Source organism: Drosophila gunungcola, assembly GCF_025200985.1.
Source record: "Drosophila gunungcola strain Sukarami chromosome 3L unlocalized genomic scaffold, Dgunungcola_SK_2 000005F, whole genome shotgun sequence".
Lineage (NCBI taxonomy): Eukaryota > Metazoa > Arthropoda > Insecta > Diptera > Drosophilidae > Drosophila > Drosophila gunungcola.
The window spans coordinates 4,547,112-4,562,089 of record NW_026453180.1 but is presented as its reverse complement, the minus strand read 5'-3'; the positions used below and the strand labels follow the sequence as shown (position 1 = coordinate 4,562,089).

Genomic DNA, 14,978 nt, shown 5'->3' with positions numbered 1-14,978 from the left:
AAATTAATAACCTTTATAATAACTTTATGGTGTTAATAGATCTAAGATCTGACACTTAAGTCTTTATGTGTTTTCCCTTTTCATTGATTTCCCTTTGGACAACATCAAACGAATTTTCGCGGTAAATTCCTTTACAAGAGACACATTCAAATTCCATTCATCTCATTCTGCAATTTTTGCAGCTGCAAAAGACAAAATGCGTGGCGTGTTCCGGCTCCGATTTCAATGCCCTGCAAATAGCTTTAAGGCATCCAAATCCGCCACATATACGGATTTATATCCGTCAGCCATTGCCACCCAACCAGCTGAAGCGAGGACAAACCAAACTTTAATGGCAGTCAACCAACATTGGAATCAACAACCCGAAACGAAGGGACTTAAGACAGTGAAAAAAATTTAATCCTCCAAGTTAATTTTAAAAACTACAATTTACGTTTACTTGTTATTTAAAAATAATGATAGCTATCAAACTAATGCTCAACATTTTATTCTTATATCGAAACAACTACTTTTAAGTAACCAACTATACAAAACTCCAATCTAAGCTCTAAAACAATTTAGCATAGGTAAGGTTTAAAGCAATCTACAGTTCTTGAACAAACAATATTAAAACAACAAAAAAAGTAACAATAAACTTTAAAAAATTTATTTCAATGCTGTTAAAAAAAAATTGATTAAAATTAAATTGTTATTTCCATCCCATTTACGAGGATTCCAATGTTCTATTTGGTTAACAAAATCATTATTATCACTATTTGCCAATTCATTCCTCCCTAAATTTTTCTTCAGTGTTCGATTCAGGAAAACTTTTATTCCTGGCTAAAAGCTTTCGACGCCGAATTTTCTACGCCCCCACCAGCCTGTCAGGTTTCCCCTCAGGCCCCCAACAGAGCGAAAACGAAAGAATTCTAATAAATGTCAGACAAGGACGCTCCCCAAAAAGCAAATTCCTTTTGATGAACTCGAAATTGTGCACGTGCAAAGCCAGGACATGGGCGGAGGGAAAAGGACAGAGGGGGGACGACGACGTCGAGATAGATGAGTGAGTTCCTGGCCAAGGACTCGGAACAACCCCCAAAAGCAAATGTTGGGGTGTGTCGGAGTTAACGAGTTCAAATGTATTCATGAGCCAGCTCTTACCAGACAGCTGGCTTTTATGTGGGAGGTGTCGCGTGGGGGGGACTCCAGCCCTCTGCTACAATCTCCCCCTCTCGAGGATTTGGCTTCCTGCCAGCTGCAAGGGTTGGCTTTTTTTTCTTTCTGCCCCGACCCTGACTTATTGCCTCGCGGTCATGTGGGAGGATGTGTCTCGGTCTCGGCCAAAATTCCCACCTCCCTGACGAATCCGACTCAATGTTTTGCAATTTGCAGGTGTTTTCATTTCCCATTTCGACCAGCTGTAGAAATTTTCCAACAAGCCAAGAGGCTTAAATCAAAAAATTCTTGCTTGAAAAATGTTGTTATTAAAGACTTAAAATAATTGCATTCTAAAGAATATTAGAAATCTCATCCCCAGAAAATGTTACTATAAGGAACTCTAGAACATATAATAAATTATTACTTTAAAATGTAAAAAGGGTAGTCTTGTGTAATGGCCAAAAAAAGTCAATTTTTAATAATTTTTTGAAATTTCTAATAAAAAATATTTAAAATAGTTTTTTCGTAAAATGAACTTTAAAGTTTGTCTTATATACTTTGAAAATTTATGAATATTATATTGTTATATAAAAAGTTAAACCTTCTCATCCTTGTCTAAAAAAAAAAATGTTGAGGCTATACATTTGGAAAACTATTTCCAAAATATAGGTTTAATGTTTTGTACCTCACCTTCCTTAGCCAACATAATTTTCCAAGTGCACCAGCTCGGAAATGATGTTTGTGTGAAAAGTGCGTAAGCCGAAATGGAAAAGAAACAAACACTTCTCAGCGAATGGGGTGATAACAGGCCCTCCATGGACAGCCCGTCTCTGATGCTGTCCAGAAGTGGGCCACTAAAAACATTCAGACGATCCGACGCAGCAGACCAGTTGATCGAACTATATAAAATAAAATATTTCCACATAGATTTCTTAAATAAAGCGTATGCGGGGAATATCAGTGGCGGCTCGTTAAAATTCCCCGTCAGGGGATGTGTGTGTTGGGTGTATTGGATAGCACACACCTTGAGGGTCTGTGGCCCATCAATTCTCAAGTCTAATTTAGTGGCAGTTGGTGCCGCAACAAATCGCCTTCATTAGGCTCACAAATCGCTCGGTTATTGGCGCGCCACTCGGTTAAAAATTTATGCGAATTTATTACGGCCTAAAAGTGAGTGCAAATTGTGCAAATGCGCCCATTCAGTACAGTAGTTAACAGCTATGGCCACCCCGCTGTGCTGACCATCCATGACAATGATCGTTATGGCGGTGTTCCCCCTCGATCTTTCCGATCTTTCCGAGGTGTCGTACTGGGGAGTGTGGCGAACGAGGATGGGGATACCATCTAAAGTGGGCTTAAATGAAGCGATTTCTTGGCCCGGCCAACGATATGTTATAAATTGATCGCGGGGCTAAGTGAACTGCTGTTGGCTGAAGGATTCTATTACCAACTTCATGGGGTTATTTTGCTGGCTTAATCAGGTAACGAGGAAGTTTGACATGAGTTACCTAAATGTATTCTTACACGATTTAATCATGGAGAGATAATTTTAACATGCTTCAATGCTTGATGATGTTGCTGTGTTAATACTTGCAATTTGTATTAAACCCTTTAAATTCGTTGTATTGATTTCGGTGAACTGTTCTATTCATTTAATTTTCGTATATTTTTAATCATATAAGAGTAGTACCTAAAAATAATCTAACATTATGTATTTTTATTTAAGCTAAAATTAAGACATTTGTATTTATTTTGTATTTCCTAAAAAGTGCCATATTAATAGGAAGGTGTAAGAAATTGTTTTTTTAGAGTTCGGTGTTAAAATATACATTTATAATAAATATAAAATGTAATAAAATAAAATGTTCTTAAGAACAAAATTATAATTTGGTTAGTGATACAATACAGCCGTAAAGTTCCCGAAAGATCACCCGAGATCATCCTAAAATGGAATCGAATCACTTTCTAAAAATCTTCCGCCCTCGCAACTCTTCAACTTACACACCTTTTTAATGCGTCTGCACTCTATCCCCAGACAGCTCCGACTTTCCTTCTCCGACCAATTCACGTCCATGTGGCCTGCCAATCAGAGGTGCCACGAAGCATTATATATATTTTCCCTTGCTGCCGCACACGCACTCGTTTTTCGGCGTATTTCGCTTTATTTATCTGGCACATAAATAAAATATTTTCGGTACTCGCTGGTCAGCTGTTTCCCATCAACGGCGCTTGCCACATGGGCGTCCATCGCATCGATTGCCATGGGTTGTCTGCAGATTCTATCACCTCCGCGGTCTCTCGCGGTGGAAGTGGCATAAAGAAGCGCTAATGTTGCATTAAATTCAGCTGAAATCTACTGTTAAGTGGCTTTCAGTGAGCTATTTAATTCTCGAACACCCAAAAAGAGCAAAGGCGATATAAATACGGAATTTCATAAATAAATATGCGTCTGCTACGATCCCAACTTGATTCAATTGAATTTCTCAATGGTATGCAAAGGGTGCGAGTTCTTTGTTTTTTAGGGGCAAGTAAATAACATAGAGGATGTTTTGCTTCGTAGCAATTATGATTGTTTTGGCAGGCCGAGTTTAGAGCAATCTGAGAAATTCTACAAAGTTCGGCCAGCTGCTGAGAAAGTTCATTAAATTTGATTTCATTGAGTTGTGTGAGTTGTGATGTGCTACGAGAAATTATACATCCGGTGGGCTATGACTGAATATGTGACCTTGTTGGAATTGTAATAAAAAATTTTGAATTAGTGGAGACTTAAAGAGAGATAAAATGTTCGAATTTTGTATCTTGCTTTTAAGTTATGAAAACAATTTTATAAACCAAATTTAAATCAGTTTCTGTGATGCGGCCAAAAAAAAGCCTTATATTTTATTATTATATTATGGTCTTTAAAGTCTGTTTTGAAGTTTTCTGTTACAAAACCTGTAGACCATTTATGCATAGCAAATCGAGTTGTCTGAGGACATTATTTATCTTACAGTACTTTGGCAACAAACCAACTTAATATAATTTTTCCTTGGTAAACCTCCTACTACTTTAAACTCCCATCACCTCTATTTAATCACAGATTGTGCATCTTGTTCTCAAGCATTTTTCTATCTTCCCAGCTAACTTTCAACCTTTCCAAAACGACCTAAAACCTCAAAAACAGAGGTCAAAAGATTGGCAACCTCTGGGTTGCCGTCTCTGTATGCAAATCTCAAGTGAATGGATGGAAGGGGCCGCAAAAGAGGTCAACAATTGTGGCTCCTCGCATCCGTAGAACAACAGCCTCGAACTCGAAGGCTTGTCAGCTTTTCATCAAAAAACACATGTTGCCGTCGAGTCAGAGTCACAAGACAAAGGCGGAGACAGCGATTCTAACGAGAATAATATAGTTCTCCATTCTCTTTATTTATATTTATGGCGGTCGACGAAAGGCTTCTTAGGAAATGCATAAAACCTGCGCCAAGACAGCTCCACATGCTACGTAGACTGTGGCCAAATGTGCACGAACGATTGACTGTCGTGAAGCTTCGTTTAAATGCGTTTTTAATTAATTATGCGACGCGCGTGCCGCATGCAACGTGCTCCAAGAGGCGAGGGGGCCAAAGGCAAACTTCAGTGACAACACACGATCGACATAAAAATGCAGACATCGAGCGGACGGAACGGGGGAAGTCGTAAAAATGCGGCAAGAAATTTTCAAATTTGTAAAGCGCTAAAAATTCCCAAAATGCAGCAGTATCTTCTGGATGCAGAGAAAAAAAGTCTCAAGAAAAATTGTTGTACCTTTCGGAAGTAAGTACTAAGTAATATTTTGCAAACTGTTATCCAACATTAAATAAGAATGAATATGTAATGTTGATAAGTGACATATTTTTTATATCATTTTGAAAATATACACTATAAAAACCAACTGTTCTTAGTCAAGAATACAATATTTATTGATAATCTTTTTTTCCCAGTGCACATCCTCTTAACCCCTCAGTGGCCCTCTTCGGTAGCCTGCCACGCATGTGTTAATCTGCGTGGAGCACAATTAATTTTCTGCAAATGCCTGGCAGGCAGCATCGCTGAACCCAACAATGCGCCTCGAAAGATCTTGGGGGCTTTATATATTTTATTAATTACAGTCAAGTGCTCTGGAAGGGAAGAAGGGGAAAGGAGGGAGCTCTGCCGGGGCTAATTACTGAAAAATTGGCAGTTGTCGTTGATTTTATGGTAAATTATTTGTCAGCAAGATGGAAGATGGCCAATGGAAGATGCCAACTGCCGACGACTGGCGACTCTTCAAATGTTTGTGCAAGGAGTGGGCTAAATCGTAGGCTGCGGGGGGCTAAGGGGGCTTGCCTAGACAGATTTATGGCTGGCATTTGAAAGTTTATGTATAACTAAATGCGGTTTTGATTTTAGTTGCAGTTCGGTTGAGTTGAAGCAGCTGCTCTCCGGGAAATTGAAAGAAGTCGTGTTGCAAGCGACTGGAACATCGATCAATTGCGGATATAATAAAAAATAGGATAAGGAATGGTGATAGTTTTCTTGTTAGAAGAGCGACTCGACTCTTTAATATAATATAAAAATAAAAATTTAAAACTTTGTTAGGAAGAAAGGAGCAGTTAACAGCTGCTAATAATTTTTACAACCCAATACAAAATACTCTTAAGAGAAACAAGTTTCTTTAATACTCCTGTTTTATAGTAAACTAAGATCTCTATCCGATTCTCTACCAACGCAACCCAAAGTCTCGTCCTCCTACAAATAAATTAAGTCATGTTCCATGTGATGGCCACTAAATCAACCAGATCACGCACTTGAAATAAAACTGTCAAAGATCTCTGGAGAGCATCTAGTTCTGGCCGCGGATAAAATCGAATAGAACCTGAAATTCACATCAGTTTAACCTTTCCTGTCCTATAAATACACATAACGATTTAAGGCGACATCGATGGCAGTTGTCCGGGCAATTTATAGATGGTTTCTATGGGCTAGGGTATCCGGACTCCAAACTCCAGTCATTGGTGGCCACCCAAGTCCCCGAGTGGCGGGAAGCCATTAAAAAAGACTGGAGTCGGGTTCTTTTTATGATTGCCACTAATCAGAGGTAGACGCTGCCGCATGCTTTGCATATTTCGACTAATTTTCATTAGGCGAACGGCTTGGCTTTGTGTCTCTCTGATTTTTATGAACACGAGACCACAAATTTTAGTTTGGCCAAACACAAATGCCCCATAAATTGTCGGCTGATTAGTGCAACAATTTCAGGGTCATAAAACTTAATAAAAACCCATAAAGACGGTGCAGCTGGCACAGGATCCGCGAGTTAACACTCGAATGTATCTCATAGATACACATGGAGTGTACAAGCGAATGGCCATAAAAATCAAATTGCAATGTCTAAACGACTGTAAGCGACTAATTTTGCACAAGTTAATAAATTTGTTTCCCCGTTTTCTGTTTCTTTCTGGTTTCGGAGGAGGCACACAGATCGTGCTCCAAAAGCTGATCTTCATATTTAGTAAGCTGCAAATTATTACCGCAATTTCCAGACGCAATTTGCCCAAAACCAAAAAAAAGCGAGAAAAAAATGCAGTGCAACGAGCAGAACGCACAAGGAAAACATATGGAAAATTATAGTAATAAATACTTTCGGGGACCAAGGGGTCTCTGAACACTGGACGACACGCAGCCAGGCACTTGGAGGTAAATCTGAAGAAAAACGATAATGGCAGCACTAATAAATTGCGGCCAACATGTTGCATGCTGCACGAGTCTGGGGTGTAACCCCTCCTCCTCCTCCTCCCCCTCTCCCTCGCCCGAACCCCTCTGTAAGATCCCCCTTTAGCTCTTCCTCTTTCACTGCACCTGAAGTCGCCGCGTGACTCAAAAACTCCGTCCAACAGCAACAACAGCAACGCAGCGCCGGGGCGTGCAATTAGAGTACAACGTTTGCCATTCAACTGGGAATACGATTATACAGAGCGAAAATATCACAAAAAGGATACCTTAAAAGAGACATAATATATATTAAGCCAATTTTACATTTAAATAGTTCTATTTTCATTACTTTCCTTATACAATTTCAATTACATTTCCATATTGATTTCCTTTCCTGCAATAAAAATGCTACATATTTGTATTTTTTCCTACTTTCCTTATACATTTTCAAATACTGGATTCCCCATTGATTTCCATAACAGTTTTTATTTCCACATCCATTGCCATATTCATTTCCATATTCATTTCCATATTCCTTTCCATATTCATTTCCATATTCCTTTCCATATTCATTTCCAATTTCATTTCCATATTCCTTTACATATTTATTTCCTTATTTATTTCCAAATTCATATTTGTAAAACACTTTATTAAAAAAAAAAATTGTAGTTTTAAGCTACTGCATTAAATATTGTGCAAATTGAAAAACATCTTGATTTTAACTGGATTTTTCTCAGTGCCTACCTTCATGCAAATAACGCAGAAAAGGGGCAGAGTGGGTTGAATAGAGGGTCAGGCTGAGCGAAGCGGACCCCGAGGGACACTTATTAAAAACAGTTATTAAATGCGACAGGCAACGCGCTTGGAGATTTTTGGTGCGTACCCACATCGACGTCCCATTCCCAAACCCAAACACAAACCCAAACCCATATAACCCAGCTCAGCTCAAAACTCCGGTCTCAGTCCCAATTTGAACTCCATTTCGGACAAAGTCGTGCAATCCCCCGCGGCTTTGCACGTGTTCTCTCCGCCTCAAATTCTCCCTCTCATATTTGTATTTGGATAAGGACATGCGTACGAGCGGCGTCAGCGTTTCCATCGACATCCAAAGCGACGTCAGCGTCGCCTGTAGCCTCCACGATACAGTGAAGACTTCAAAACCTTATAAATAATACTTCTTTGTTTGGAGAAAAATAATGATGTAGAACATTTTAAAACATTTTATTGTGATCTTTAAATAACATTATTAAAAATTTATTTTTACTTGAGTCTTAATAATTGAGGATTAATTTTCCTTTGCCACCTTCCAACTTATAAACAGAAGCAAAGAAAGAAAACTCTTTTTAACAAAAACTTCACTTTCAAAAGTGTAGTTTTTTATAAAAAACAACTTTGTTTTACACATTCTTGAAGAATAAAATGCACATATCTACAACTGTCGAATGACCACTGTAGCTTTCCTCACACTCTTGTTGCCATTACAATTTCATGCGGTTGCTCAGCTCGCAGTATCGCAATATTGGATTTCATGTTTGCCACTTTTTGCAACGCAGTGCGTCGGGCGCGGCTTTTGGCAACATTTTATGCTGATTACACGTCTAATCCTCAGCGTGTGCCTTCGTCCTATTGGGTTAATGGCATGGCAGGAGGCGGTTTTACGCAGGCGGGGAGATTTTCCGGAAAGGGGGATGGGTTGGCTAGAGTTAAGACAGCGTCATTCAATTGCTGTTTGCGCCATTGGCGTTTAACGTGAAGGCCAAAAAGAGCTTTAATTGAATACAGGATGCCAATTGTGTCACCAACAATGGTAAGAAGCCCTTAAATTCCCGGCGATTGTAACTCTTCTAGGTCTTCTATGCGGGCTGAGGGTAAGGAGGTCGAATTTCGAATTTGTTTAGAGAAGGGATTGGCAAGAAACCTTAAAAAGGCTTCCTTCACCTTATACTTATATCGGAAAATGTATTTTTCTAAAGAAACTGTTATAGTAATTTGGCAATTTTTTGGCAAAGAGACTTTTGATTAATTGACATACCTAAAACTGTTCTCTTCGTAACATTATCATTATTTTAGAATAACCATTTATTATATATTTTTCGATATTTCGGTAAAATTATTTAAGAATGTATAAACACCTTAAATAATACGTAACACTTTTATCTTTGTACAAATTACATACACATATTCAATTTGAAAGTTTTGCTCTCTTATTATTATATTAAAAGAAATTCTTACAATATATAATTCATCTAAAGTCGTTTAACTGAATCTAAACACCCTGTTTTCCTCAGAAGCCAAGGAAAATAAACGCTCGGCATGGGATCACAGAACCCAGACGACGATCCATGCCGAACCAAAGGCCCTGGCGTTTAATTGGAATCTTGGGCAAATATAGAAACAAATAAAGGCACGCCGAGAATCCAATAAATGTCCTGCGCTGCACGTGCAAGCCGCCAGACGCCGTCGCCGTGGGATCGAAGTAAAAAAAAAATGCTGGGACGGGAATCGGAATCGCAATTGGAATGGGATAATGGTGGTTCTCTGCGACTGGGCAGCGTTAATTGAACGCTCATGAAATTGATTAAAATTGGCCAGAGAGAAAGAGAAGGGAATGAATATGCGAATGGGAGTGCACACAGAACACAAGCGGTGTCACAACAATCGATTGTTCTTTTTTGTGCCCGCATTTGCTGACATCATCGCAAGAGACTGGGGAATCTCCGAATCACCTCCCCCGTTGCTGCACTTCCGACTTCCGACAAGCTACAGTGGAATATTTGCTTTAAGGTTTTGAATAAGCAATATTTTTCAAACTGTAGAAACTATCTAGGTTTTTAAAATTAGTTATATAAATTTCTTGAATGTGATTAATAATTAAATATAAATAAATATTTCACAACATAGCAACATTTAATATAACATTTTAAGCATTTTTTAACAATATATGTCTTCAATTTTTCTTAACAGATTCATTAACGAAATACATTTTAAAAATGTAATTTCGCAATCATTTTTCCACTGTGCTTCGTGCTCAACTGGCTGTTCCGTTTCTAGAATCTCGATTGATCATAAGACACGTGTTCCGGCGGAGACTAACCCCTGGAATCTGCCGTTATGCGATGCACGTGTTTGGATTTGTGTTTATCATCGAAAGGATTCAGCTGACGTTGCGACCGGAAACCTTTCGGTCGCACTGAAACCCTATAGCGTTGGGAAAATCGATGCCAGACACATCCTGTTGCCAAGAACCCAACTCCCCCACCTTTTCCACTTTTCCCCACTTTTCCCACCCCTTTTTCAGTGGGTGGCTCCCGGTGGAGCCGACGCCATTGCTGCGCAGTGGATAAACTCACAGAGAACCACTGAGAAAAGCGAGAGAGCTGCCAATGCGATGGAGAAATTCTTGGGGAGTCGTAGAAAATAAGTCACTTTGGCTATCAACTTAGTTGTAAGGACGCAAACGCCCCTAAAAATGTCTACACTTTCAGTAAAAAACCCCTTAAATTTCCCCCATCTCACATTTGTGAACTTACTGTATATATTAAATTGTTTTTAAGAAAAAGTAAGGTTTTGATATGAAATTATTTGGATTATAAATTTTACGGTCTTTAATTTTTAGACTTTGTTGCTCCATAATACATTAAAACTTGTATAATAAATATTTCAAAACAAGAAAACAAAATTAAAGTAACTAGCCCAATTGGAATTGTTGATATGGTTTTGTGTTCAACTTGTTAAATCATCAATTCAGACTATTTTTGTACTCAGATAAAAAAACATTAGTTGAAGTAAAATTTAAGCCGCAAAGTGTACAGAGTCCAGTCGAAAGGTCTGCCCACAGATCGAGATCCGAATCGATTCGATTTAAGCCCAAAATCTTGGACACAGGCTGTCCAAACAATTACCGACGTCGATCTGTTTGAAAATTGTGTTCGAACAAACGTCGCATTAACGCAACATTTTCCAATTTTTTATGGCCAGGCTTACTCCCGCCTTGTCCAACAAAGCTCAGCTGCCTGTTATTCAACACGGCGGCGACAGCAGAAACCTCAGCACGGGTTGCTTTCCGATACCCGAATCCCTCCTCTTTTTCCGCTTTTCCCACTTTAAGTTTGTACACGGAGAAAAAATTATAATCTACTCAATTTTTTAAAACTTCCTTGGGAAGCAATTCATAATTATGTTAAAATCCTTAACAGTTTCTGTGGCATCAAATTAATAAAAAGTTTTAATACACTTACTTCATTTAAATGATCCAAATATTAATCTCTTGTTTTTATAATATTCTTAAATTGTTCATATTTCATTTGAAGGATAGAGATTTATATTAGCTCAAAAACAGTAACAAGGGATTATCTTTTGAAATCAATAGCCTATTTAGGTAAAATTTTGTAGCCGTGCACTGCCAGCCAGTCTAGGCTCAATCTTAGACTCGGACACCAACTGCAGCGCTTGTCCAGTTATGCGCCAAAAGCAGTGCAGTCTCCAGCTGTGACTTGAACTCTTTCCAAACACGCGCGCCTGCGCAGCGGTTGCCCCACCTTAGCCCCCCTTCCCACTTCCCACTTCCCACCACCCCTGCTCCATACTCTGCCCCTTTTTTATGGGCATTTGAAAGCGCTTGGAGTCCAGGAATGCCAAAAGTCCAAAAGAGCCAGGCAGGCGGCTATCTCGGCAGTCGTTTAGTGTAATCAGTTGCCGGCACAGGAGGACATGGACAGTCGACTGACTGAGCGGGCTAAGAGGGGTTGTGGAAAAGGAGTACTTTACGGAATAGATGCATCTACGAATATGAATACCAGTCAACACCTGAGATCAATTCAATCAATGAACTGGGATATGCTCACATGCAAGTTGAGGAAACTTTGCGTGGCAAATTAAGACTCAACACATAACATGGTTGATTGGAAATTCAATTACGTAAACGGGCTATTATGTTTTTATATTATTTATTTAATGGATTGTGCAAAGATTTTGTTTGACCTAAAACAAAATGAAGCTTTTTTTTAAATATTTCGCTTAAATTTTTTTTAATTTTAACAAGCTCTTATAGTCGCAATACAAAGATATTTAATTTATTGAGGACAATGTCTTAAAACAATAATGTTTTGCGTATAACCCATAATTTATAGTGTTAAGTAAAATATATACCCAATAAGGAAAGTTCCCAAGACCAAACAAAGCTTCAAGCTGCAAGACTTTTTTTGTCCTGCCAAATAAAGCTATCGCCATTGGAAATCTTTGTGCAGGTAGGTCAAAGATCTTCAAGTGCTGCAATCTGTATCCCACATAAATTCACAAAAGAACATCTATTACCAGCAATCGGAGTGCTGGCCACCGATTCTTTCACTTTATCATTGCTCCAGTTGGGTAAAAAACGATGGCATTCCTGTGCATCGGATGCCATTGCATTTTGGCTTAGCCTGATTGACCCTCATAAAGTCAACTGCCAGCATTTAGCGATCTAAATCAGTTGAAAGCGGCCAACTGGCAACTGGCAACATAGATATTACCAATGCAGGAAACTCTTTCCAGGAAACTCTTTCTTGGCTTTCGGGGCTCTGATTGTGTTGTGTCCACCTTTTTTTTAGTTTTTTCCTTGGTTTTTTCATGTTTTTCTGTTGGTTTTGGGTGCCCAATTGAACCGACCAGCAGCCGAGAGATTTATTTGCAGGCAGCAAACATGACTTGGTAGTTTTGTTTCGTGTGCATGTTGCTCTTGGCTGTTGGCTGTTGTGTTGTGTTGTTGTCTGTGTTGCCTGTGTTTTGGCAGTTGCTAGTAGTCCTCGAAGATGAGATACTTGCCGTCTGATTAGCTGACATAGCAACAGCAACTCCGCAACAGCAACAGCAACTGCAGCAGCAGCAGCAAAATCAGCAACAACAGGCCAAAAGAGTGGGCAGCAGGCACTGTCAGGCTGCCAAGTCAAATCGTGTACACAATTGGCGCGACATGCAACATTATTCTCCTTCTGCTCCTTCGAGGCCGTCGATCCCGAACCCCCAATCCCCATTCTCCGGACTCCAGTTCCCAGTTCCCAAATCCCAAATCCCATTCCCATTCCCGAAGTTGCAGCTGCAGCAGCCTGCAAACTCCAATTGAAAGTGGCGCGGGCGGCTGCTCCAACTCTGGACAGACAATTTAGCCGGGTTCGACACTCAAAACAAAGTTTAAAAAATGTAAAAATAATTGTTTAAGCCTCTAAATCAATCATTTTAACACTATACATATACTATATATTGTATAAAATGTTTATTTATTATGTAAAAGAATATTGGAAAGTTTAAAGCTTTAACAAATTCTTGCAATAATGAAAAAACAATTATTTTGTTTAAAACTTAAAAATATGATATATTTAATCGAAATGTAAGAAACATCGAAGGGACTAATAAGCTAATAGGTCAATATAGTGCAAATCGTGTTCATAAAGTTTAGTTTTAACATTTTTGGTTTACCTTAAAATCATTTAAAATTTAAATAAATTCATAGATTTTAATTATTTCAATTTAAATAAACTTTGAAAGTCACGAAAACAGAGTTTTAGCCATTTATTACTGTGTAACCGGCATGTCCCGATCGCTCCGATTGGTAAACGTTTTGCAGCCTTAGTTTGACTTAATTTTCACCGACCAGGACGGTCGTCGTGGTCGTGGTCCTCTGGCTCTATTGTCTGCTCAGCTTTCGCTTCGTGATTTGCGATTTTATCGCATTGAAATGAAATAATTTGAGTTCAAAATGATGAAGTTAATTGTGTTTATTAGGCTGCCAGTCACACAGAGTCAGACAATGCGAGTCTCGAGTCGTTTGGGTCTCGAGTATCGAGCTTCGCTCCCGCTCTGCTGACTCACTTCGCCCTGAAGGCGCTTCCCTCCCAACTGTCCCTCAAATGTTGCCCAAATAGTCGCAGTCTCAGCATCGGTTTATGCAAATTCGTGAATTTATGAGCTGTGCCCCATTAAGTCATTTTAAAAGACTCTTTTTCCAAGTGGCCCCAGGAGCAACAAGAGTCGCAGTGGCACCGACAACAATACGAAACCCAACTCCCAACTTGCAACTTGCAATCCGCAAGCGGGCAACTTGCAACTTCCAAGTCCAATTTCCGAGTCCAAGTCCAAGTCGTGTGCGATATTAATCGCTTTTGCTGAAAATGTCATGTCAGTTTTATGTCGTAACATGATTACGTGGTTACGATTCCGGAGGATATATGGATGTGCGACGATTAGATGTTGCAGTTTTAGTCAAAAGAAGTGTCTCGAAGAAAGTAGAAATAAGGGTTAATAAGTTTTTTTATTTACCATGGGAAAACTGACTAAACCAAAGGTGCTTCATTCCCTTTGCTTCAATATAAGTTCACATCATTCATTCCCATATTACACAATCTTAATGACATCAAAAACGCGTTTTACATAAGCCGGAACAAAATGGGGAAACAAAACGAATGAGCTGGAAAGCAGTGGCAACAATTTAGGGGTAGAAGAACGTCGTCAGATTAAAGCATTTTGCCCACTGTGCAGCGTTGTCAGCTTAGCTGATTTCATCTCAGGAGGGGTAGGAAGCAGCACAGAAGGGCCGGGATTTCGGAATTGGGATCTTGCAAAGATCGTATCGAAACACGAAAATCGGTTGTCAGACGCTCTTAATGAGCAGAACGCAGCCTCGTGTCGCTTTTGTAAAGGTCACGTGTGCAACGCTTTCGCCCACCACTTTTTTCCTGTTTTTTGTCGTTATCCTTGTTGTCAAGTGGCTAAGATTGGTCTTTACATGGGCGGTTCCATTTCATCAGTGGCAGTTTAGGATTATATTGTGATGTATCAAAGAATAGATTGCCGTTTACCTAAGCCATGTCTATATATTGCAATTAGCACAAAAAAATAGGGGCAACAGAGTTGAAAAACAAATAATAAACTTGTGAGAAACAAATTTGATATGACATCCAATAGGATTTCAAAGTTAAGCTGAAACTTGCACTTTACCAACCAAAATCGTTGCATCTGGTGCCAAGTACTTCTGATTTCTGAGGTGGTTAAAAACGAGCCAACGAAATTCTTGGTGGTAAGTAATCCAGAAAAATCGAAAATGTGTGGCCAAATATGTGTATTAACAAGAAATCCAATGAGATTTCAGGTTTGTACTC

The 14,978-nt window shown here is 39.2% G+C and overlaps 1 pseudogene; it reads left to right on the top strand.

The window, feature by feature from the left end:
- The first annotated feature begins 915 nt into the window (after positions 1-915).
- Positions 916-1,438, top strand: LOC128259137 (uncharacterized; annotated as a pseudogene).
- Positions 1,439-14,978: the final 13,540 nt, after the last annotated feature.